The sequence below is a fragment of the Nannospalax galili genome, unplaced genomic scaffold, assembly GCF_000622305.1.
Source record: "Nannospalax galili isolate Female #2095 unplaced genomic scaffold, S.galili_v1.0 scaffold43, whole genome shotgun sequence".
Lineage (NCBI taxonomy): Eukaryota > Metazoa > Chordata > Mammalia > Rodentia > Spalacidae > Nannospalax > Nannospalax galili.
In genome coordinates, this window is record NW_008353342.1 from 3,234,004 (window position 1) to 3,258,220 (window position 24,217).

Consider the following 24,217-nt stretch of genomic DNA (forward strand, 5'->3'; position numbering starts at 1 on the left):
TGTGTGACAAGTCCACAGGTCAGCTTAAGTGGAGGAGACTGGGTGGGGCAGGGGCTTCAGAAGGCAAACTTCAATGTCTGCTCTAGAAACTTAGCAGTGAGGTTCACAGCTATGGGTTATGTCCCATCCACCTCCTGTGCTCAATTATGTTGAGGTCCCAACTCTAAGTACCTCACAATGTGACTGTGTTTAAGACCAGGTCTCTAAGAGGTAATTAAGCTTCAAGGAGGCCATATGTCAATGTAAGAAATCAGATCGCTGACAGAATCAGGGAAGTCCATTTGAAGGGTGGGGAAGAAGACCCTTCATAATCCTCAGGAGAAACCAGCCCTGTGGACACCTTGATTTTGGACCTCTGAACTCAAATAACTGTGGGGGAAATAAACATTTCTTCAAGCCTGAGTCTGATTTCATCTTAGGCCCTAAGCAAACAAATGCACGTACTTTGTTTTTGCAGGAGGTGGGGTGCGGGGCGGGAGTGTGGCTGTGCTGCTTTAGTTAGGTGCATACTCGGGAGAAAAAAAACCAAGAAAGTAACACCCAGAAGCAGCAGGGATTGGAGGCTGAATGCTAACACTATCTGCTGAAACAGAAATGTAACATTTTTCCCAAGTTTAAATGTATCACTCAACTCTTCACCCAGCGCTTTCACAAACTTTAACTCAGCATCGCCTCTGGGAACTTGTGAGAAATGCAAATTGGTTGGCCCCACCTGTAGGTGTGGCGAGTCAGCCACCTCAGGAGTGGGGAGTGATCTTGTGCTTACCAGTTGAGCTGCTCCTGAGGCAGTGAAGATGTTGCTAGAACCAGTGAAGCAGGTACGTTCCCCTGAAGTCTGGTGTGTGTGTGTGTATGGCGGGGGTGTGATGGTTATTGGACTTTGCACAGATGTGAGCCAAGGAACACGGACAGTCTCCTTGGCAACCGGCCCCGAGCGCTTCGGGCTGCAAAGATCGCTTGGGTTGCCAGGTCTTCTCCCTAGAACCGCTGAAAAGGCACGGCGGCCGCTGGGGACTCGGAGGTGAGCTGCGTCCCTCTAGCCTCCGGAAGCTGCGCCAATGCAGCGGGCAAGAAGAGACCAGGGCCCTGGAGCAGCTAGAGGCGAGGCGCGTGCGCGGGGCGCGTCCCCGGGCGGGAGCGCGCGGAGGGGGTGGGTCGCGCCGGCCCCGCCGGCCTGGCGCGCCAGCAGAGCCACTCAGAGCGCCCGGGCGACACCCGGGGGCCCCACAATTAATACCCGGCGCCCGCCCGCCGCACCGGGACTCGCGAGCCGGCTCTCCGGGAAGGAGGCGCCGGGTCAGCCCTGAGCAGCTTATAGCTCGCTCTGCTCCAGCCGCTGCGACGGTCTGGGGCGGTACGGACTCTCCCAGTTCCCTCCTGGAGAGCCAGCCCCGGGCGGGAGACCTGGTGGCTGATCCTGAGGTCCCTCGTCCCCCGGATCTGGGTGCCGGCGCTCCAGCGGCCCCGCTGCGCTGGAGCAAGGAGGAGGTGAGTGGGGTGGGCATGTATGGGGCCCCGGAGGATGCTGTCGGGTCAGGAACAGGCCCTTGCGCCCAGAGGTCCTCTTCCTGTCCAGAGTTTCACTGGGGACCTGCGGGAGGCTGAGACGCTGACCCGCTAGCAGTGTTTACTGGGTCGGGCAGTCCACAGACACTCCCCCAGTCCGTGAGCCGCCCGCCACCAATCCCCAACCCCGCCACTGCCGCCGCACCGGGAGCTTGCTGACTGTATTTCCTCCCCGGGGACACCGGGTGTGATAGACTCCGCTCCCCTCCATCTCTTTCATCTCCGCAGAGCAGAGGCATCCAGACCCGGGGCACAAACTTAGTTTTTGAACATAGTAAACTCTGTGTTTCCGGTGATCTAAAACTGAACGTGCGTGTGTGGATGCGTTGTGGTTTTCTTGGGACATTTTTAGGGGGACAGAACTGGGCCGGCTGGGCCGCCAAGGAGGTGACTCTGGACTTGTGTGCCTGTCCGGGACGCAGGCACAGTTTTGGTCCTTTCCATATGCGAATCGAGCTCTAGACCGTCCCTGCACGCTGGCCCCTGCTCGGGAAGGGACGACACGCGGTGGAAACTCGGGAAGCCGTGACCAGCGGAGGCATCTCGGGAAGGGGTGTCCATGCCCCTGTGCCTCCCTCTCTCCACCTTCCCTGCACCCGGTGTCCTGCGAGGCTCCCTCCGGGTGACCCGGCAGAGGGCGCCAGCTCCCGGTGGCCGCGCGGGCCGGCGGAGGGGAGGGGACTCGTGCTAGCCTTCAGGTGCGGAGCAGTGAATCATCCCGGGGGGAACCGGATCATCGCTCCGAGGCCGTGGAGGGGAGTGGCCGTGGCGCAGCTGGGAGACACCGTCGCGCGCTGGGAGCCGCGATCCTGCCAGCGTAGGCGTGGGGAAAGCTGGGCAAGGTGAGGAGTGGCCCTGGATGGCCTAGGGTAAGAAAGGCAGCATGCGGCTGCAGACGGCGGTCCCCCGGCATAGCCGCCGCGCGCCCCTCGGGATCTAGGATCCCAGGTCCGGTTCCGGGTGGCTGCCCGCGGCCCCGCGCGGGCCGAGGCACGAGCCTAGGAGGCGCTAGCGGGGAAGGGCAGCGGGCTACCTGCCGCTGCCACCAGGTGCTGAGGGTAGCCACTCGGTCCCCGGACCGTAACAAAGGCGCGGCGCGGCCAGCACTTCCACCCACTTCCGTCCCGGCGCACAGCTGGTGCGCGCCGCCCCTGCCCGGCGATCGGGCTGGGTTTGGACTTCTCTCTGTGACTTTCGGGAAGTTAGCTCAACAGCCGGTTAAGAGGGAGGAAGGGAAGAGGGCTCCAGGACAGCGACGCGCCGGTGTGCACCTCTGGGACATCGCCTGCTCAGCGACGACGCAGGATTTCTGGGGCTAGTGAGCCCCCGGCCGACGCCTCTGCAGTTAGCGCGGGTTTGAACTGGGCGCCGGGCGCGCCCTGCCACCCGCCCGCCCACACCCCTCCGGGTGGTGTCTGCGCGTGTGCCGGCTCCTCAGGGGCGGGACTGAGACCGGAGTGACAGCCAGCTGCCCCCGCACCTGGGGAGTGGAGCCCCAGAAGACCGTGATTGCATTAGTTAGGCGGGAGGCTGCATTCCCGGGCCACAACCAGGGTCAGGTGCAGGGTTAAGCGCCTCCGGTGCAGGCGTGGCAGACCTGTTGAAGTCAGTTTACTGCGGTCGCAAGTTCTGCGGAAGGGAAAAGGCCAGTTGCCTTCCGCCATCCCACCTCCATCTCAGGTTGTGGTACCGTGCAGACCCCTCGTACAGAAACAGTACAGCCACGCGGCTGTCAGAGGAGGCTTCGCGTCATGTCTTGGGACCTGAGGGAAGGGCGCAGTGTAGAAGAGAAAGCCAGGCGGGCACACTCTTGTCAGGGACCCGCAGCTCCAGAGTCAGTGCATGAAAGTCACCTTTTCATATTTCATCTGCCTGCGCCTCTGTACTCTGTTGTAAGGAAAGGGCAGGGCTGGCTGTAATGCAGCGCCTGCTATGTAGGAGAATCCGTCATCCTCAGATTTGCTCGAACCTCACGACCTCCTTCCGAAGGTTATTTCCCTTTGACAGATAAGGAAACCCGGTGCTGAGGAAGCTAAAAGTCCACCGGACAGTTCTGCTCCAGAGGGCCTTCAACAGCGTTTGCTGTTGTTGCTAAAGAGGTTGTGGTTGTTCTTGTTTTTTTTTTTTTTTTTTTTTTTTTTTTTTTTTTTTTTTTTTGTTGTTGTTTTTTGTTTTGTTTTTTTCCTTAGGGTTTCACACTCAGGCTGGCTCATGGCGGTGCTCCAGTAGGCATGCGGTTCTTGTATAATTTTGGGTCCGGCTGTAACCATGGTCACATTTGATTGTGTTAGGCATTAGGGCTTCACTAGTTTTCCCCAGCACTCGGGGCTTCTGTTAGTACCACGACCTCAACGACAACTTTCTGTAGAGTTTAAGGAATGAGGAAAGAATTAGACCTTTTCTAAAAACCTTTAGAATTACAGGACAATCGCATGAGAGGATCAGGAATCACTCTTTCCTGCTTCATGAGGTCAGTCTCCAGGTGAACCTGGGGGCAAGAATGCTTCCAGGCTCAGAGCCATTTGCCTTTCCTGTTGGAAGGACCATGGGCACTGGGCTGAATGTTTGTGTAAAATTAAGTGAGGTTTGGTTTGCAAACAACAATTAACCTTCCTGACTGATTTTTTTTTTAACACCCCTCCCCCTGTATTTTTCCTAGAGAAATAGAAGCTTCTATAGAAAAATTAAAATGTGGGACTTTGGTATTATCCTGAATGCAACTTGAAATGTATCACCTTAAGAGAGAGGTGTGGGGACTCTGGAATCACACTCTGGGGCCCAGAACACCCTATTGCTGTGCTAGTCACAGAACCAGACAGGGACAGTGAGGGCAAGCCTGTAGAGTTACAGTAGCTGGCTTCACCTGCTGCCTCCACAACTTGCGCTGCCTAGCCACTTGCTCAACCTCTCTGAGCTTCATTTTCTTCCTTTAAAACAGGGATAACAGTGGTGTCACCTGATTTCAAGCCACAAGGATAAATTAGAAAATACATATATAATACATGGCCCAGTGCCTGGTACACAGGAGCTGCTCAGCAAACCAAAGTGGTTTAAGAACAGCATCCTCCTTTCTTCCTTTCCACATGGCAGTGAGACAGGTAAAGATGATGGCTTGCACAAGCTCACCAGTTTGTGAACACTTTGGTATTGTACACTGAGAGAGTCCTCCTCTTTGTCAGCAAGCTGGGGGTAGGGGAGGTTGGCATTGATGGAAACTGTCTGCTTGCCCAGGGAATTTGCCAGGGGTTCCGGAACCGTGAAGCTTTCCTCTTGGTCTTGCCACTGTATAATTTTGTGGCTGGCTCTCCAGCCATTTCTCTTTCCTTTAAATTTAAAGGTAGGATCCAAATTACCAAGAAGACAAGACTCTGAACTGGAGAAAAGGAAGCATGCATCTTTTTTTCCCTCGAATGCATGAACCAACTATAATACTAAAGAAAAAAAGAAGGCTGTGTTACTGGAAAATGGGAATATTTTCTTTCTTTCTTTCTTTCTTTCTTTCTTTCTTTCTTTCTTTCTTTCTTTCCTTTTTTGTTTCTTAATTTTTTAAGCAGGGTCTACCTCTTTTTGAGACAGCGTCTCCCTGTAGCCCTAGCTGGCCTATAACTCACTATGTAGACCAGGCTGGCCTCGACCTCACAGAGATCTGCCTGCCTCTGCCTCCTGAGTGCTGGGAATAAAGGTGTGTGCCACCACGCCCAGCTTGAAAATGGGAATATTTTCTGAGAGATATCATGGCAAGTTGGTGGGGGAAGAAGGAGAGCCTGAGCCCCAGCATTTGAACCATGTTTGTTCAAGTGAGGTAACTATTTGAGCTGAAAATGGCTACTCTGACTTTTAGAAACTGCTGGAATAAGACATAGGAAAGTCAAATATCTAGCAGCCAGGATGTCTGTTTCACATGTGAAAACACTTGAAAGTTCACAAACCTAAGTGGAAAAATAGCCCAACTCCTCCTCTCCTTTCCCTTCCCCCTTACTCTCCTGGACTTTGTGCCTTTATCTTTCAAATAAAAGACAGCCTAAAGCTCTGGAAACTATGTAAAGCCATTTACCAATCAGTGGATTGATAAAGCTTTCTTTCTGTATACAGCATAAATACTGTAGGTGGGAGTAGGAGATGGACTGTCATTGTGTAGGGTTCACATTTGTACATGAAAAGCAGCTTTCTTCCACACTGATGAGCTGCCCCTGTAACTGTTGACAGATGTAAAGGGTTAAGACCAAGGTCCCCCTCCCCCTTCATGCCTCTCGCCTCATTTGTAGCCGCTTGTGCTCCCACTGTGGACTGAAGCAGCTGCCAGGCATGTGTCTGGCCTGTGCTGGGCTGTCTTTCCTTTATGGGGAAGAGCAGGCAGTGTTATTTTGGATCACATAGCAGCCTGTTCAAAAGCAGCTTGCATTCCCCAGCTGTCCCACAGTGTCTTTACACAAGGGAGAGAACCTGCCAGCTGCTGGTGTACTTCCATTTGTTGCTTTTGTTCAAAAATCTAGCTACCTTTGTTAACATGTAGCCTTTTAAGTAGTTTTTCTGTTTCTGTAATATCTATGGTCTTCCAGAAAGAGTCTGTCAGATTTAAAAGCAAATTTCAGAACTTGGAACTTGTTTTTCAAAGTAATTTTTAAGAATAAAAGATTTATTTATATGTTTATATATGTCTGCATGTGTGTATGTACAGGTGTATACAGATAGCCACAGAGGCCAGAACAAGGCATCAGATTCCCCCGGAATTGGAGTCACAGTGGGTGGTGACCGGACCTGGGTGCTGGGAACTGAACTCAGGTTCTCTGGAAGAGCAGTACATGCTCTGAACTGCTGAGCCATCTTTCCCATTCCTCAAATTAATGTTTTTATTTAATTTATAATTTTTTATTTTATGTGTATGAGTGTATTGCCTACATGTGTGTAAGTGTACCCATGTAATGCAGTTCCCAAGGAGGTCAGAAGAGAGCACCAGATTCCTCTGAAACTGGAGTTACAGATGGTTGTTAGCCACTGTGTGTGTGTGTGCCTGGAACTGAACCTGGGTCCTCTGCAAGAGTAGCCAGGGCTCTTAACCACTGACCTATCTCTCCAGTTCCTCAAATTACTATTTTTAAAGGATGACGGACTTGTATAGTTTTTCCATACTTAAAACCTAGCCTGCTTTGTATTTCATTGATTCATGAAGAAATAGATCTAATATAAAAATTAGCTGTTTTAAGAACTAGCCATATGAATCTGGTTTAACTATAAACATTCTTTTATTACATGAATTTATGAGTCACAATGTCTCCAGGCCATACTTCTAGAACATTCCCTTATTTTGCATTTGTTAGGGCTGGAAGGGATTTTTGCTCCAACTCTTGCTTTCTCAATGAGGAAAGTTGAATTTTCAACTTATCCACAGTGATCTGACTGTTTGGTTTGATTCAGTGAGGTTCATGTTGCATATTTTCAAGTGACTAGCCAGAGAAGCTGTGAGGTTGAATACAGCCCAGGCCCTGATACACTCTCCTTTTCAGAAAACCCAGACAGTACTGTGAGGGCTGCAGGGCGTCAGGACCTTTCTGTAAGTGTCTCAGACCAGTGCTGTAATCACATCAGCTCAAATGAAGCCCAGCACAGCAGGCTCACAGGTACATAAAAGCCCATTTCTGGCTGCAAGATAGACAAGCGTTATAAGCACCCACTGCTCTTGGAGAAAACCTGGGTTTGGTTCCCAGGGTTCCCAGCACCCATGTGGTGGCTAACAACCATCCTTAACTTCAGTTCCAGGGATCTGATGCCCTCTTCTGGCCTCCATGTGTTTCCATACATCAAATGTGGTACGCTTACATGCAGGTGAAATGCTCATACACATAAAAATAAATCTTTATAAAAAAAAGATTTGAATACTTGAGGGAGAATAGTAGGGGTAAATATAATCACATCTTGTCTGAAATTATCACAGAATTAATAAAAGTATTGGAAAACCTTTTTAAAATATTTTTTTATTTGTATGAGCCTGTGTGTCTGTAACGTCATTCAGTGCCCATGGAGGTCAGAAGAGGGTGTTTGAGTTCCCTGGAACTGGAAATACGGACTGTTGTTAGCTGCCATATGGGAGTTAAGAACTGAACTTGGATCCTCTGTAAGAGTAGCCGGTGCCATCTCTCCAGCCCAAAAGCTTGTACTTAGAAGGGAATGCCTGATGTTCCTGGAGAGACACCTGTCCCCACCTAAGCCTTACTGCCTGCCAGCTCTTGCCCAGACCTCGGGAACGTCCATCTTCATTAATGTGTATTGTGGATAAATGGCCCTTCAGTAACCACAGTGTAAATTACAGTCCTTTACTGGGCTTCGGTCAGCCTCGATCCCCTTTGTTCTGTCAGAGATTATACAGATAAATCACCATGTCCCAAACCCTCTGACTCTGGGTCTCACCCCTAGGGGCTCTTGTCTGTTGTGTCGTCCATTTGCACAGTTGTCGTGAGCTCTTGTACTGCTTCAGTTTTTAGTTGGCTTTCCTGCCATTTTCTTTTGGGGCTCTCAAGGACCCAACTGGGTCCTTAGGGGCTGATGGCCAGGGGTACCATTTCACAGAAGAAACTGGAACTTTGATAGCTAGTTGGTGTAAGGGCATCTCCTGACTTCAAATTCAGCCCCTTCCTTGACTGAGGCCTGGAAAGGTCACCTCCACAGAAGCTTTAACCAGGCACTCACTCCCAAGCCTTCTTGTGTTTGTCTCGAATGCAGTGGCCCTATCCCATTCTACCCTGGGCACTTTCCCTTGGACAAATCTCATTTTTATTACACTTCTTGTGCTGAAGTTGTTATGTTTCTAAGTCTTGTCTCTTGAAGCTGCAGCTGTTATTTCTAACACACACACACACACATCCTTCCCATCTGTGACACACACACACACACACACACACACAAGCACATAGAGGCAGGGTGTGGCTATTGGATTCATTATCCTTTTTCAGTCAATCCAGCACCTTTCAGAGATGACTCCACATTTATAGTGTCAAATGTCTTATTTCTCTTGAATGATTTGGATGCTGTAAATTTTCTGATGGTGTCAGATACAGGTAGAAGGCTAAAGTTAACCTGGCTAGTCCATCCCACAGAGGGACTGTTGAAAGCAAGCCTGTTTCCCCCTGGGAGTGACTGACATGCTCTCTCTCCACCTCCTACTGCTCAGTGGTTGAAAATGGTATTTTCTTTCCCTGTAGGTAGAGAGTGACAAAGAGCTTTGGGGTGCAGTCACAGAGGGCCTCCTATTGTTTAATACTTTCTTAGCATTCTTTGTATAGTCCCTACCTTACTCTCTTTCATACACTAACCTCTCCCTTTCCTGTCCCCAAACTTGGGCAGCTTTCTCCCAATCCCCGGACCTCTGTTTTCTCTCTGACATTCTGCCCGACCTCTTCCTGGTTTGCTGCTGTTGCCCGACTGGCCACCTCCTGGCAGCCCAGGGTTTCAAGTGTCTTAGGGAAGCCTTGCCTTGGATGCCCTTACGCCACCTGTCATTGGTGTTTCATTGCCTGCCCGCCCCCCCCCCCGCCCCCCTATCCAGCCTGCTCTCGGCTTGAGGTAAGTTCCCATCACTCTGACCCCATCAGCATCCCCGGTGGCAGTTTGCTGGTCCATTTTGCCCCTAGTGCCAGCCGGCCCTTTGTGTCCAGTGTCCTAGGCTTCTCTGTGTACGGCTTCATGTCTGTCTTAGGCTGTTCAGCTCCTTCCCCCTTTTGGACAGTGATGCTTAATTTATTTTTCCTTTATTTTTTCGACAATTTGCAAGTCTTTCTCCCTTTGTCTGGGCCAATCCCATTTGTTTGTCTCTTTAGTAATTGCTTTGAATATACCATCAAAGTTTTTATTTCAAGGGAAATTTTGCTTTTAGAAAAGGTTCTTTGGAATTTAAGTATGGAAATACCAGTTATGACACTGGTCAAGTGAGGTCATCGAAAGGCCTAAACTTTGGGGACGATTGTTTGAAATTTATTTTGGCTTGCCTTTCGTGTACCTGAGAGCAATCAAACTGCAAGCTTGTTTTGGATAATCCTTCCTTTGCAAATTGAAACAGTACATGCACGGAGCAGAATTTGTGCTCTCCCCTCCCCTCCTTTTTTCAAATTATAGTGCCAAAGAATCTTGGGAGGCCGTTTGTGCTTTGTGGTCTGTCTGGGTTGTGCACAGGTCACAGAAGATTGGTCATGTGAGATTGGCCTTTTGTTCAGTAGGCTTTTCTGGGGTGTTTCTGAGCACAGATGGTGAGTCCAAGGGCATACGCTGTAGAGTGAACCTTAGGAAATCCTTCTCAGACTGACCCTGATGAAGAAGCCCTGGCTGCTGTCTGTCCTCACTTTGCCCTCTGGCTGTTGTGGACCTGCTCAGGTCATGTGCTGCGGAGGCACCCACCTGATACTTTATCACTGCAGGAAACTGCTCTTTCTGAAGTGCGTGTGTGTGTGTGTGTGTGTGTGTGTGTGTGTGTGTGTGTGTGATTTTCTGAAGTGCGTGTGTGTGTGTGTGTGTGTGTGTGTGTGTGTGTGTGCCAGAGGACAACCTTGGCTATAGTTTAAGTGCTGTCTACCTTGTTTTTATGAGACAATGTATCAGTGGCCTGTGACTTGCTATGTAGGCTAGGCTGGCTGGCCTGTGGGCACCAGGGATCTTTCTAATCTCTGTGTGCCCTGCATTCACCACCGTGTTCTCCATTTTATGTGGGTTCTGTTGATCAAACTCAGGTCCTCAGACAAGCACTGACTGGACTGTCTCCCCAGCCCTTGGGTTTTCTTTAATTGATGCTGTTGGGTATGAAATCTTAGTGCTGCCATGAGCTTCACCCAATCGGGTCAGGTTATTCACCATCTGCACCAACATCAGGGGAGAGGCTTTAAACAAGGATTACAGAGAAAGAAGAAATGAAGGGACTCAAACAGACTGTTCATTCAGTCTTTTGATTACTAGCTAACTTTTATCAGTGCTTGTGCATGTGCATGTGTGTAGCCCTTCTTGGTTTCTTGGTTTGAGAATGTAGCCCAGTGTAAATCCTGTCCTCATAGAACTTCCAGCCAGGGAGCATACCTGTGGTGTGTCAGCATAGGCGCTGGAAGGGAAACTCCGTCCAGGTGTTAATGGAGCCAGGAGAGGATGCCATGTGTCATGCTGCAGCTGCCAGGGGCCTGTACTAAAGGCCTGCAAGCACTGCCTCTCATCAGCACCAACCTCCATGGGCCAGAACCTCTCCCCTGCCTCTCCAGGGCCCCTGAAGAGATGAAATAAGAACAGTACAGTCTTGGTCTGAACCCAGATCCAGGGTCATGAACCTTTTGTGAAAATTGTAGGATGTATCACTGTAGTCCTGCATGTATTTGTCTCACTCTGACCATCTTTCCCACTCATTTGTAGCAAAGGAGGAAGAAGTGGCCACACATGGTGATTTAAAGGGCCCTACCACTGCAAACAAGCACACCAGGGGCTCTGTTCTATGGCATCTGTGATTATGCATGTCCTCTGAGTATTCTTTGTGCTCTGCCAACTGTGTTTGTAAGGAAACTCTCTTTTCCCTCTGTCAAGCATGGTGGGAATGCTGCCAGCCTTCTTGTCTCCCAGGAGAGTGGCCCACACCTCTGCCACTTTTCTGGGTGCTGTGCATTCTAGCCAACAGCATGAAGCTTCTGCCTAGATGTTCACAGTACTGGGTGAGGACAGTGGTCCTGATTGAAGGCAAGGTAGCTTCCACAGATAGGGTATGCTCTCCAGACAGGCTTACCAGGACATTCGTACACACCAGTGCAGGACATGTGTACACCAGTGCGGGACACGTGCACACCAGTGTGGGACATGTGCCTGCCAGTGCAGGACACATACAGACCAGTGCAGGACACATGTACACAGCACTGTAAAACACATGTGCACACCAGTGCAGGACACATATGCACACCAGTGAAGGGCACATGTAGATACCAGTGAAGAAACAGGACATGCCAGTACTGGATACATGTGCACACAATATAGGACATGTGTTTATACAACAGTACAAGATGTGTGTGCATACAAGTATAAGACCCATGCACTCCAGTATGGGACACATGTGTGCACACCAGTATAGGACACGTGTGTACCAGTATAGGACACTTGTGCATACCAGTATAGGATACATGCATACTTCTAGTATGGGACATGTGTGTGCACACCAGTACAGGACTTGTGTGCACAGCAGTACAGGACGTGTGTACATGCCAGTACAGGACATGTGTGCACACTAGTGCAAGGTACATCCAAGTGCACTGAAAGGCACTCAGACATCTCTGATCCTTGTGGCCAGCACTTGGGTGCACTGTCCTGTTGATGATGTCGCTTTCGGTAAGGGTGTCAGTAGGGATGAGTTCTAGTGGGGAAACGCCACAGTTGAAAAGTTGATGATTGTGCCTTTTTTCAAAAACTGCAGTTCTTTTAGTCCACTAGATGTTAAGTGCAAAAGCTGTGCGAATAAAGCTAAGAACTTACATTGCTTGAAAAATGATAGATCAGACCAAAAGATAAAGTTCAGAGAGAATATCCTTCAAGTGTTGGTAGACTGCTTCCAATTCAGTTCCTAAAAATGAATTTTATAGCAGACTTTTAAATTGAACACGCACAGACACAGACACACAGACACACACACACGCACATGCACCCAGGCATATACACTTCATTCTGGCCCCAGAAATATTGAACTGTCATTTGCAAAATAGTCATCACCATATACTGGTGACATTGAGTTTCCAGGAAAAAGGAAAACATGTTATATGCTTGACAGAAAATCTCATGGTTGTAAATGTTTTTTACTTGATTATTTATGTAAACCAAACATCTCTGTGTTAAAAAAAAAAAGTAGCAGCAGAGGCAGGCAGATCTCTGTGAGTTCAAGGCCAGCCTGGTCTCCATAGTGAGTGCCAGACCAGCTGGGGCTGTAGGGAGACCCTGTCTCAAAAAGACCAAAAGGTAGCAAAACTTCCTCAGAATTGTTTTCAAACTATGAGATCTTTTTTTTTTTTTTTTTTTTGGTTTTTTTGAGACAAGGTCTCCCTGTATTCCCAGCTGGCCTGGAACTCACTATGTAGACCAGGCTGGCCTCAACTCACTCACAGAGATCCATCTGTCTCTCCAGTGCTGGGATTAAAGGCATGCACAACCACGCCTGGCCTCTCAAACTATGAGCTCTTAGCCTGTGACACTTTTTCTGTTCCTGGTTCTGAGTGCAGGAGGAAACAAAGTTAGACTAGTGAAAGCACTTTATGTTTTTCCATGTGGAAACTGGTTCCATTTTATGTACCCATCTAAAAACAAAAACACACCCCCAACACAAACCTCAGTCAGTGAATTTACCGTAGAGACTCAGTTTGTGAGCGTAGATGCTGTTCCCATGCTGATAGCAGCATCCATCTCTGATCCTAGAGCTATGGCCTGACTTCACTTCCTCTAGCCCCATGGGCTCCACTTTCTCCCCTTCCCAGTTCTGCTCGATGTGCTTGGCCGAGGGTCCTGCTTTTTTCACAGTCTTTATCCAGTCCATCTTCTCCTTCAAAGTTAAAAAAATTTTAAACATTTTAAAAGTGCGCTCATGCTGCAGTGTACATATGGAGACAGAAAATAGTTTTCAGGAGGCAATTCTCTCCTTCCACCATGTTGGGCCCCAGTTATCGAACTCTGGTTGGCAGGCTTGGTGGCATGCGCCTTTAACAGCCGAACTGGCCTGTTGGTCCTCCTCCAAGTCTTTTTATCAAACTCTTTGGTTGGTAAATTCACATGGATTGTGCCTAGTTTGTCCAATCATGGCTGTTCTGTTTCATCTTTTCCGAGTGATCTTTCCATTGTTTTGGATTCTGGGGACAAAGAGGGAGTTAATGAGCTGTAGCTGCAGGCGTCTTCACCCTCATTGTATCTAGGCTTTCCGGTCAGTCCTGTCGCACTGTAGACCAGGGTGTGCATGTCTGTGCATCATGGGGCATTTTGTGAACTTTTGGCATAGGTGTAAGGGACACGACAGCTTCGAAGACAGAGTAGCTTCTGGAGTATAGAGACTTCCTTTCCCCTTTCTACCCTCTTTTTTCTTTGAACATCTGCACTGAGCTATGACACTGCTAGGAATTTCTTAACCTTCTAGGTTCTAGCTAGGTTTTTGTGCAGAAAGTTTGGGTCAAGTGTTAAGTCAAAATTTTTTAACTTCCCAGACTATGAGATGATCTTAGGTAAATTTTCTGAACTTTTTCTTGATACTGCACTTTATTATTATTGGCTGAAAAACTTCTTCACTAATAATTTGGGAAAATTTTGCATTTAAAAACCCCCTTGTGCTTGCTGACACAGTATGAAGTGCATAAATCTGCGAAGGAGAACAATACTAGCTTAATGGTTGACTACCCCCAGTACCTCTTGATAGCCCATCACAGAGGAGAGGAACCCTGCCACGGTCGTTCAGAAAGGTACCCATTGCACATCAGTGTGCTTTGTGGTTTCCCATACAGATTGTTGACATTTTTTTGTGCCTTAAAAGATGAGGAAATTGGGCCGGGTGTGGTGGCACATGTCTTTAATCCCAGCACTTGGGAGGCAGAGGCAGGCGATCTCTGTGAGTTCCAGGCCAGACTGATCTACATAGTGAATCCCAGGTCAACTGGGGCTACAGGAAGACCCTGTCTCAAAAAAAAGAGGAAATTAAGACCCACAAAGAAGAGTGGTCTAGGCAAGATTTTCAAGCAAGCTTCTGGATCCAGCCTGGAGCTAGGGCTTTTGACTCATGGCCCTGGTTTTGTTCACTTCTGATTTGACTGAGCCAGTAGCAAGTGGAAAAAAAAGGAAATAGTTATAGTTATTTCTGATCTTATGTTTTCCTCACTTAGAACTTGATTGTAAAGCTGTCCACCTTCTTTCCTTTGATAAGCCATCACGAGCCCTAAAACAACAGCTGCTAGAGCGTGTTAGTTACATCTGTGACTAGAGCACAGCTCTCTGCTGGTATTGGAAGGACTCTTCTTGTCTCAGTTCATTAGAGATCCTGCCGCTGCAGGAATTGGCTTATCTTCACTGGGATTGTTCAAGAAGATGTGATAGTGAACTGACCTCTGCTCCAGAGATGCTCATGTTGATAGTGAGTGCCTGAGGGCCAGGACCAGTGTCTATTGAGCATGGGCTATACCACAGCCAATTATCAACTGTACTGTAGTTCCTGCTAGCTCTCAGTGTGGTCCCCTGGGTGAGTAAGCTGTGAATAAGCCCGGTCCTTCAATCAACTCCTCCAGCTCTGTGTCTATGATTTATTTTTAAGATTGGCCTTTTTGAAAAAAAAATGGGAAAATCAATTTATTTTTTCATTTGAAAAAACTTATTTTTATTTTATATGTATCTGTGTGTGTCTTTGTGTGAGTATGTGCATGTGCATGTGGGCACAGGAAGAGTTCAGGAGAGGATGGCAGATACCCTGGAGCTGGAGTTACAGATGGTTGTGAGCCACCTGGTCTGTGCTGCCAAACAAAGCCTGGTCCTCTGTAAGCACAGCAAGTGCTCTTACGTAACTCTGAGCCATCTCTCTAGCCCCATAAGTTACATTTATTTATTTAATTTATATTTGTGTGTATGTGTGTGAGTCCATGCATGCTGTGGTACATGTGCGAAGGTCAAAGGGCAACTTTCAGGATTCTGTTCTTTCCTTCAACTATGTGGGTCCCCGGGATCCAACTCAGATCATCAGGTTTGGCAGCAAGTGCTTTACCTGCTGAGTCATTTTGCCAACCCTATCTTATTTTATTTTATTTTTTTTTTTGAAATGGTCCTCTCTGTATCCCCACCTGGCCTAGAATTTACCATGTAGACCAGGCTGGCCTTGATCTCACACAATCTGCCTGCCTCTGCCTCCTGAGTGCTGGGATTAAAGGTGTGCTTAAAAGAAAACTATCTCACATTGCTTCAATTTTAAGGTAAATAAAATCAATTTACATGCCACATTTCAAGTGTGGACACTGGGTATCTTACTGGATGGATCAAGGCAAGAGCTGTTTCAGCCTCTGGGACCTCCTTGTCTGTATCTAGACCTTTGTTGCTCTGCAGCTGTTTCTTTGTCTATCCAGAAAGAAATAGCACCCAGGAATTTTAGGAAAACAGCAGAGGAAGTGAGTGAGTCTGAGGTGCCTCCTGACTGGCTCAGGGGCTAGAGAACTTACCACTGTTAGGAACATCAGGCCCAGTACAACCTTGGGGCAGTCTGTGGGTTCTGAGGCATGGGTGTCTCCACAGGCACAGGGCACGTCAGCACATTGTGATTGCTCCTCCCCTGGAGTGGGCTGTGACCACATGACCTCACAGAGCTTCCTTGGATGGGAGTCCTGTCTGCAGCTGGGCATTCTCTTTATCCTGGGCACCATTTCCTCCCCACACATGGGGGCAGTAAGGGAAAGCGGCCTGCAGCTAAGCTGGCTGTGGGTGTTTGCAGAACTCCACCTCTCTCCAAAATCACAGGCTATGAAAGTACACCTGTAGAGAGGAGACGGTAGATGGTGGATTAGTATGTTGAAAAGAAAATGATGCAGTAAGATATTCTAAGACTCGAAAACCACCAGAGAGCCAGAAGGCTGGATTTAGAGTGGATAATCTGATGCTGTTTAATCCCATCTTTCCTCAGCCTAGATCAACCCTCCCTCTTTCTCTCTCAATTAAAACATTCAGTTTATATTTAAAATTTTGCCTCGGAATGTGTTGTCTAGCATCATTTTACAAGAAATCAGGGTTGTTTACTTAGCTCTTGGGGGTTCTCGAGCCTTCCTCTGTCTGCAGCCCTTCTCAGTGTTCCTCTGTGTGTCTGGGGGGAATGTGTGTGTACATGTGCGTGTATAAGAGTACATTTGCATGTGTCTGTATGGGGGGGGCAAAGGTCACTGTTGAATGCCTCTGTCACTGTCCACCTTTTTAAAAGAAATATTTTATTTATTATTTTTATTTTGTGTATATGAGTATATTGCCTGCATGTAAGTGCACCCATTTTGTGCCAATGCTCGGGGAGGTCAGAAGAGAGCATTGTTTTCCCCTGGAACTGGAGTTACAGGATGGTTGTTAGCTGCCATTTGGGTGCTGGGAATCAAACCCAGATCCTCTGCAAGAGCAGCCAGTGCTCTTAACTGCTGAACCATCTCTCCAGCCCCTCCACCTTGTTTTTTGAAACAGGGTCTCTCACTGAACCCCAAACTCACCCATTCCTATAAACTAGCTGGCCATTGAACCCTGAGAATCTTCCTGTCTCTGTGCCAGCACTGCCTCTCCCCAGTCTTGGGATCATAGACACAGACTGCTGTGTCTAGCTGGGGATCTGAACTCAGGTCCTCATGCTTGTGCAGTAAGTGCTTTATGGACTGAACCATCCCTCAGCCCCATTGCTGTGTTTTGTGTTTCCCAGGTGGTGGTTTGTGGTTTATACATTGCTGTTTGTTCAGCCAGAGCTGAACTTACACCATACAATACAAAATCTGCCCCGGAACACCGAGTAGTGTGGCTCTAGACTTGGAAAGATCATTTTCTTGTTTTCCCTGTTCCTGTATTAGAAATTTGGAAATAGATGTACAATGTGTTTACTCAGCTCACCTCATTTCACCTGCTTTCTGAAGAAAACAATACCTGTAGACCCTATAGCCTTTTTTATGGTTGTGTGTGCGTAACCATAAAAGAATTATAGCACCATCATTATCATATCACATTACTCCAATGTGTCCCTTCAAGTCCTCAGGACAGAGACGGCTGAGGATAGTTTTGCGTGGGAGAGGGGACACAGACATTGAGATACCAGAAGATGTTGAACTGTCTGGCTTCTAATAGGCTCCGTCTGACACCATCACTGAGTAGCCTTGGGTGTATAACGTCCCTCACTTGGAGCCTCAGTTATTCATATAACATTTTGCCCAGTCCACCTCACCAAATAGGTGGGCCTTGAATTGTTAGTAGCTGGGTATTTCTCTAATGCATTCAAGCTAACAAGAGAAGACTGTGCACCATATACCCTTGTCACCTTGGCCAGTCAGAAGCTCATAAGCACATTAAGTACTTCAACAAGGCCGTGGAGTAAAGAAATGTTCTTAGCGTGAAGTCTAGCTTTTTCTAAACTATTTGAAGCTGAAGACATCAAGTTTTTGAGGAAAACCCTTGAAGATATTAGAATAGCCTACATATAGTTTGAAAAGTACTAGACTACCTTTCAGGCTAAATCTGGCATACTACTTGCTTGTATAAGTAAAGTTTTATTGACACACAAACACACACATTGATTTATCTGCTCAAGCTACAATGGTGGTATTGGGAAACTGCAGCTGCCTCTCTATGGTGCATGGTGCCTAAAAAACTTACTGTTTGGATATTCTCAGACAAAGTGTCCCATGCCAACTCCTGTTCATTTTCAATGAGATTCATGAACACAGTCAAAAAAAGATTCATCCAGCAGGAAAGGCAGAGTCTCCTTGTGGTTCTGCAGGTAGTGCATTTCTATCACTCAGACTGTCAGCTTACTCAGCTGTTTCCAGTGTCTGTCTTTTGACCCTGCTGTGATAGGTTCAGTAAGAGGGTGTGTACACACACACGTCTGACTTCTTAGTTGGATCCCTGTATGGATTCCTCTGCTGCTGTCCACATACACTTGCACATCTTGCTTCTTGTCATTTTAGTATTTATACATCAGTGTATCCTGTTCCTCCTGTTTTCTAACTTCTGTCTCATGTGCCACATGTTGTAAGATGGGGATGATTCCCTTGAGCGTTCTGTCTGCCTCTCTTCTCTGTCTGTATACCTGTCCATTTTTCTGTGAGTGTGTGTAGGTATATATGAATGTGTGTACATGTGCATATGGAAGCCAGAGTTCAATCTCAGGTGTCATTCCTCAATTTTTCAGGTACCATCTACTTTTTTTTTTTTTTTTTGAGACAGAATCTCTTTCTCTCTTACTGGTCCAGGGTTCATCAGGTAGGCCAGATCAACTGGTCAGTGAGCCCCAGAGATCCATCTGTCTCTGCCTCCCCAATGCTATGCTGGGATTACAAGCCCATGTACCAAGCCTAGTTTTTGCATGGGTTCTGAAGGCATTAAACTCACTTCTTGATGCTTGAACTGCAAGCCCCTTGTTACCCAAGCCATCTCCTCACCCTCCTTCCATTTTCCTCTGCCATATCTTTATTTTTATGTTGTTGAGGTTGATGATCTGTGTGTTTGCTCCCTGGAAACATTATCTTCACTTTGCCCATTTGGTGAGTCTCCAGACTGCAAGGCAATTAAATGGAGAGGTGGCCTTCCATCAAGGTTGCAGGTTCTCTACTGTAAGCTCTGTCTGACCAGAGCTGAGTCTGCTGTCATTACATTCCCCAATCTGGAAGGGACACAGTACACAGTGGCCCCAGACATGAGAAAGTGGCTCTGTCTTCACATGGGATTATCTGTCACCTGCCACCAGCCACTCAAACGCCACGGCATGTTTAGACTGTGGTCTTGTCATTTCTTGAAGGCATTTATTTTTCCTTGCGTTTTTATTGACTGTATTGACTGGCCTTTTGTTCCTTGCCTTGCAGGGATGGGGCTCAGGGCATGTCTGTATGCTTCTTTTGCTTTTTCACAAATAGAAGCTTATACATTTTCTTGAAAGTTGTGTTCTCCCATCATTTTTGTGGGCCAGACTATTAGAATTTAAATTGTATGCTTGGTGTTTATGAGCTCTGTGACCATCCTGAGCTCCACTTTCTCATCTATATATGTACACTGGGGCTGACGTAGGTGAACAGTCTCATTACTATGAGAGTAAATAAAATAAAACATGAAAAATTCTAAGCATGGTGCCTAGTCTGCATTCACTATTCTAAAGATAGTCTTAGTTACTATTATTTGTAAATATGTTACCTTAGTTCAAATAGATAATAATGCAATCTTGAGAGACGACTCAGTGGTTGAATGTCTACTGTTCTGACAGAGGACCTGAGTTCAGTTCCCAGCAACTCACAACTCCCAGTAATTCCAGCTCCAGGGAATCTGAGGCCCTCTTCTGGCCTCTGAGGGCACCTGCATGCATGTGCACATACCCACATACAGATATACACATACTCATAAGGAAAAATAAAAATAAGTCTTAAAAATGGATGATAATCCAATTAGTTATTACTTTATTTTTGAAGCAGGATCTGAGTATGTAGCCCAGGCCAGCCTGGGTCTCATGATCCTCCTGCCTCAGCTTCAGCCTCTGAAGGGTTGAGATTACAGGCATTACCACACTGTCCGTGCTGTACTACATTGACAGCACTTCTTATCTGTCCAGTAATGCTTCTTTGGTCTTAACTTCTGCTATTGCTGTCATTGTTACTGCTGCCACTTCTGTCGGTATTGTCAAGCAAACAGATGCAGGAACTAGGGGTTTAGTTTAAGGCAAAACTAATGGCATATCATGTAGAGACATTCTCTTTTCTTCCCTTGGAATCTTTCTTGAAACTTTTGAGATTTTGAAAATGTTTGAACCTATAGAACTGGGAAGAGCAGTGCGGAGTTAGTCCCCCTTCTCCAGGTGGGCACTGGGAACTACATGGGTGCATTGTGGTAATCCAAGGTAATCTCCCATCTCCAGCCCTTCAATTTCATCTCACCTGCTGTGTTTTCCCACAGAGGTACCAGTCAGGGCTTGCAGGATAGCTCCATTTCTCAGCCAGCCATATGGACTATGAATATTAAGCATCTTACCTTAATTTTGACTGTACTAAAAGATTTCTTGGGGGGCTAGGGATGCACTTATCTACCACATACAGTGTTCTGGCTTCCATCCCAAGCAAAACACACACACACACACACACACACACACACACACACACACAAGTGCGCTTGTGCAATCCTTAGGAAAGATGTAAAATAAAGGAAGCATCTGCCCAGGAAATTTCTGTGTTTTTTAGTTTTGTTTTGTTTTGTTTTGTTTTTTAACCAATATCCTCGAATGGAGAACATTTTACACCTTATGATTTTTAGGATATGTGCTCAAATAAACCATCACAAAGCTTTCATTCCTACCTGGCTTCATTCTATGGCAAATTACACCGTGTTTTGTTTTGATTTTTTTAGACAGGGTCCCCCTATAGCCCTAGCTGGCCTGGAACTCACTATATAGACCACATTGGTATCAATCTCACAGGGATCTGCCTGCCTCTGCTTCCTGAGTGCTGGGATTAAAAGCGTGTGCCACCAGTTTGAAAATAACACTTTTAAAGTTGGCAAACGGTTTACACAGTTGAAGCAGTTCTGTTGTGAGTGTTTCGATCTAGTGTCTAAGCAAAGGGTGATTTTGAGAAATTGCTTCTTTAAATGTTCCTCTCTGGCCCAGGACTCTGCACATATCTTTTGGTGTGAGGTTGGACCTTGAGATGCTCTGGGTTATTCTTGGTGGTGGAGGGGATGCTGGAAGGAGCGGTGAAACGAAGCCACATCTAAACTAGTTCAGTGAGTAACAGAAGCCAGTGGCTCCTGGTCAGTGCTCAGGGAACTCTAGTTAAGCTCATGTCACCTTCTCTCTCCTACCAGGTCCCATCCCCACTGGGGACAAGGTTCCATTAGATTGTGTTCCAGAGGATTTATGCTGTGCTTGTGTGACTGTGTATGTACATTCACAGGTGCTGGGAAGAATGGAGGGAATTGCTCTAGCATGTGTAATGGGTACCATATTGGATATTTTGACAGCAAACCCCTGCGAGAGCAGTTAATGCTCATTTTGGGTAAGTAAAGGCAGAAGAGAAAAGTGAAGCCCTCAGGTCTGCTTCTCTGGCCCTGTGGGGTGGTCATTTCTTCATGAACTTTCCCTGTGGTTTAGGACAGCTCTTCATCCATTAACCGTGATGTGGGATTGGCCATACTAAGTGTTTGTACACTCGGGGTGTTCATTTGCTCATGTACACAGCCTGCCATGTGAGGGACAGGGAATGAAGAGAGCAGTCTGGCTCTGTCCTCGTGGAGCTTTAGTCTAGAAAAGGAGCCAGGCAAGGACGATGAACTGGGAAGCGTAATTGCATTTGTGTGGAGTGATGTGAGTCATGATGGGAGTGGGGCCTTTAGCCTGGTGCTGGGGAGGGCTCTTAGGAGAGCTTCCATGTCAGTTGAAATTGGAAGCTTGATGGAAGCTGGGGAGATCTTTATTTTAAAAAAAATTATTTTTATTTTCTGTGTTTTCTTAGTTTTATTGCCTGCATGGGTGTTGGATGTCCTGGAACTGGAACTGGACTTACTGATGGTTGCTAGCCACCTAAGCTGCCATGTGGATGCTAGGAACTGAACCAGGTCCTCTGCAAGAGCAGCCAGTGCTCTCAACTTCTGAGCTTTCTTTCCAGGCCCCCATTTATGATTTATTTGTGCAAACAGTCTTGTATAGCTTGATTTACTGTGTGCTTAATTACTGGTAAGCACCTCCTCCCCTTGTAAAACACTGGGGACCTAGGGAACCATTTGCATGCCACAGACTTGGAAGTCACCAATCGATCAGTGTGCTGGAGGAACCAAGAGTATGGCAGGCTGGGAGCCTCCCAGTAGGAACAGGAATTATCAGTATTAATTTGTGGGCAGTTCAAAAGCCACCCGAAAGCTGCTTCAAGGGAAGCCTTTGCTGTTACACTGACTTTACCCTGGGCAAGGAAACCTTCCTCGGATGAGAAATGCCCCAGGCTGCAGGGCACTGCTATACAGGCAGAGTCAGGTCCCCCAACAACACTTCCCTCTGCTTCTTTGAGGGCTGGAGAGATGGCTCAGCCGTTAAGAGCACTGGCCTGCTCTTGTAGAGGACCCAGGTTCGAATCCCATCACCCACATAGTGGCTAACAACTATTTGTAACTCCAATTCCAAGGGATCTTGACACCCTCTTCTGACCTCCTTGGGCATTGCATGACATGGGTACATTTACATACATGCAGGCAATATACTCATATGCATAAAAATAAAAAAATAATAAATTTAAAAAGTCTTTATTTTCCAGGTGTGGTGGCACATGCCTATAACCCTGTCATTTAGGGTCTGAAACAGGGGGATTATGAGTTCAAGGCCAGTCTAGACCACAGAGCAAGACTGTCTCAAACTAAGAAGACTTTTATAAATTTTGTCTTTCGAATTTATTAGAATGTCAGCCAAAGCAGATAAGATGAAAATTCCTTAAGATACTAATAAGATTCAATAACAATGATATTAATAAGATACTTAAAAGATTTCAGGTATGAAGTTAGAATTATTTTCTGAAAATGTAACAGGTTTATAAATGTATTTATTATTTCCTATATAAATGAGGAATCATTAATAGTAATAAAGGAGATATATTATTAGATATAATTTTTGGTATATTAGTAGATACTGTATGTGTGTGTATGTACTGTTGACCTTTCGACTTACATTTTAGAGGAAACTTGACCACTGTAATTCTTATGCCTCCCCAAGTCACACTTGCTTTCAAAACGTTGGTCGACAGATCTGATAGGAAAACCAAAGGATGAAGCCAGCCAGCTCCAAATGGGAATCTGGTACCTCCGTTTTGTGATGTGCATGTTCTGGAGGATGGCCACCGGCAGCTCCTGCTAACTTCTTTTTTGGCAATAGCAGAGACTGAACCCAGGTCTAGACAAGCACTCTGCTATTGATCTGTAGCATACCCAGCCTGTTTTTCACTTTTTGTTTTGAGACAAGGTCTCGCTAAGTTACCTGGGCTGATCTTGAACTCATGCTGTAGGCCAGATTGGCTTTATATTTTCAGTTCTCCTGTCTCAGTGTCCCCTGTAGCTGGGATTTGCTTCTTACAGCTTTTATTGGGGAGCCAGGCCTGGTGTCATGGAACACTGAATTTCGTGAAGGGAAAGAGTTTATCTGCTAGGTGACCGAGCAAAGCAGACAGAGAGCAAGTCTCAGCTTTGCCTCTCTAAGGAAAGGGTTTGGTGACTTTTGTAGGACAGAAAAGGAAGGTGGGTTAAGGCATGGGGGTAAGTGCAGAGGCCTGTGTGAGTTTAATCAGGTTTCATGGCTCTTCTCAGGAGCTGTTCATAAGGTGATTCTAGGGTAACATTTCTTCCCTCTGGTGTCCAAATATCACTCATTGAATACCTGCCCAGGCCCAAGTGAAGAGTCAGTGGCTTTAACAAAAGAGGCCTTCAAGTGTATTATCACCTAACCAGGAGTCAGCAGTATGAGCCACAGCACAGCTGGTAGGTGACTGATAATGAGCCACTCAGCTTCCTGACCTCCCAAGTTAGGGTTGTAAAGGTAACTAAAAGCAAGTCACTAGAAGTAGTTGGAACTAGAGGGTTTATTTATGTTTCCCTTGGAAGGAAAAAAAAAAAAAAGAAAGAAAGAAAAGGAAAGATCCTCTTTCTGCAGTGAAGTGTTTAGCAAGGGATCCCTTTGGTCTGCCTCATGTGACTGGAGCAGATGGGTGCCATCTTTACAGTGGGCGGGGCGTAACAGTGGGGAGGGGAATCCCCAAATGAAAAGAGGACAAAGCAGCCAGAAGTCATAAATGTCCCTATGGAGGCCAGTGTGCTCCATGTGCTTGTGCTCACTCCAGCCCTGCCTCTGTGCAAACAGAGAGCAAAGAAGAGAGGCAGAGCTAGCAGTGCTGTCCGTCTGTCCTGTCCCCCGTCCTGTCCCTCCACATCCCCCCCGTCCCCCCACATCCTCCCC

At 47.0% G+C, this 24,217-nt stretch overlaps 1 protein-coding gene across 4 annotated transcripts in view; it reads left to right on the forward strand.

Annotated features, from left to right (window-relative positions):
• Window positions 1-799: 799 nt before the first annotated feature.
• Window positions 800-24,217, forward strand: part of Svil (supervillin) — a 217,013-nt gene continuing 193,595 nt past the window's right edge. For 2 of the 4 annotated variants that reach the window (XM_017802568.2, XM_017802572.2), the window contains exon 1: window positions 1,283-1,488. The gene's annotated coding sequence lies outside the window, so the exon portion shown is untranslated. Of the gene's footprint in view, window positions 819-1,282; window positions 1,489-2,306; window positions 2,409-24,217 lie in introns of those variants that run through there. The other 2 variants (XM_017802569.2, XM_017802570.2) reach the window with 2 other exon arrangements.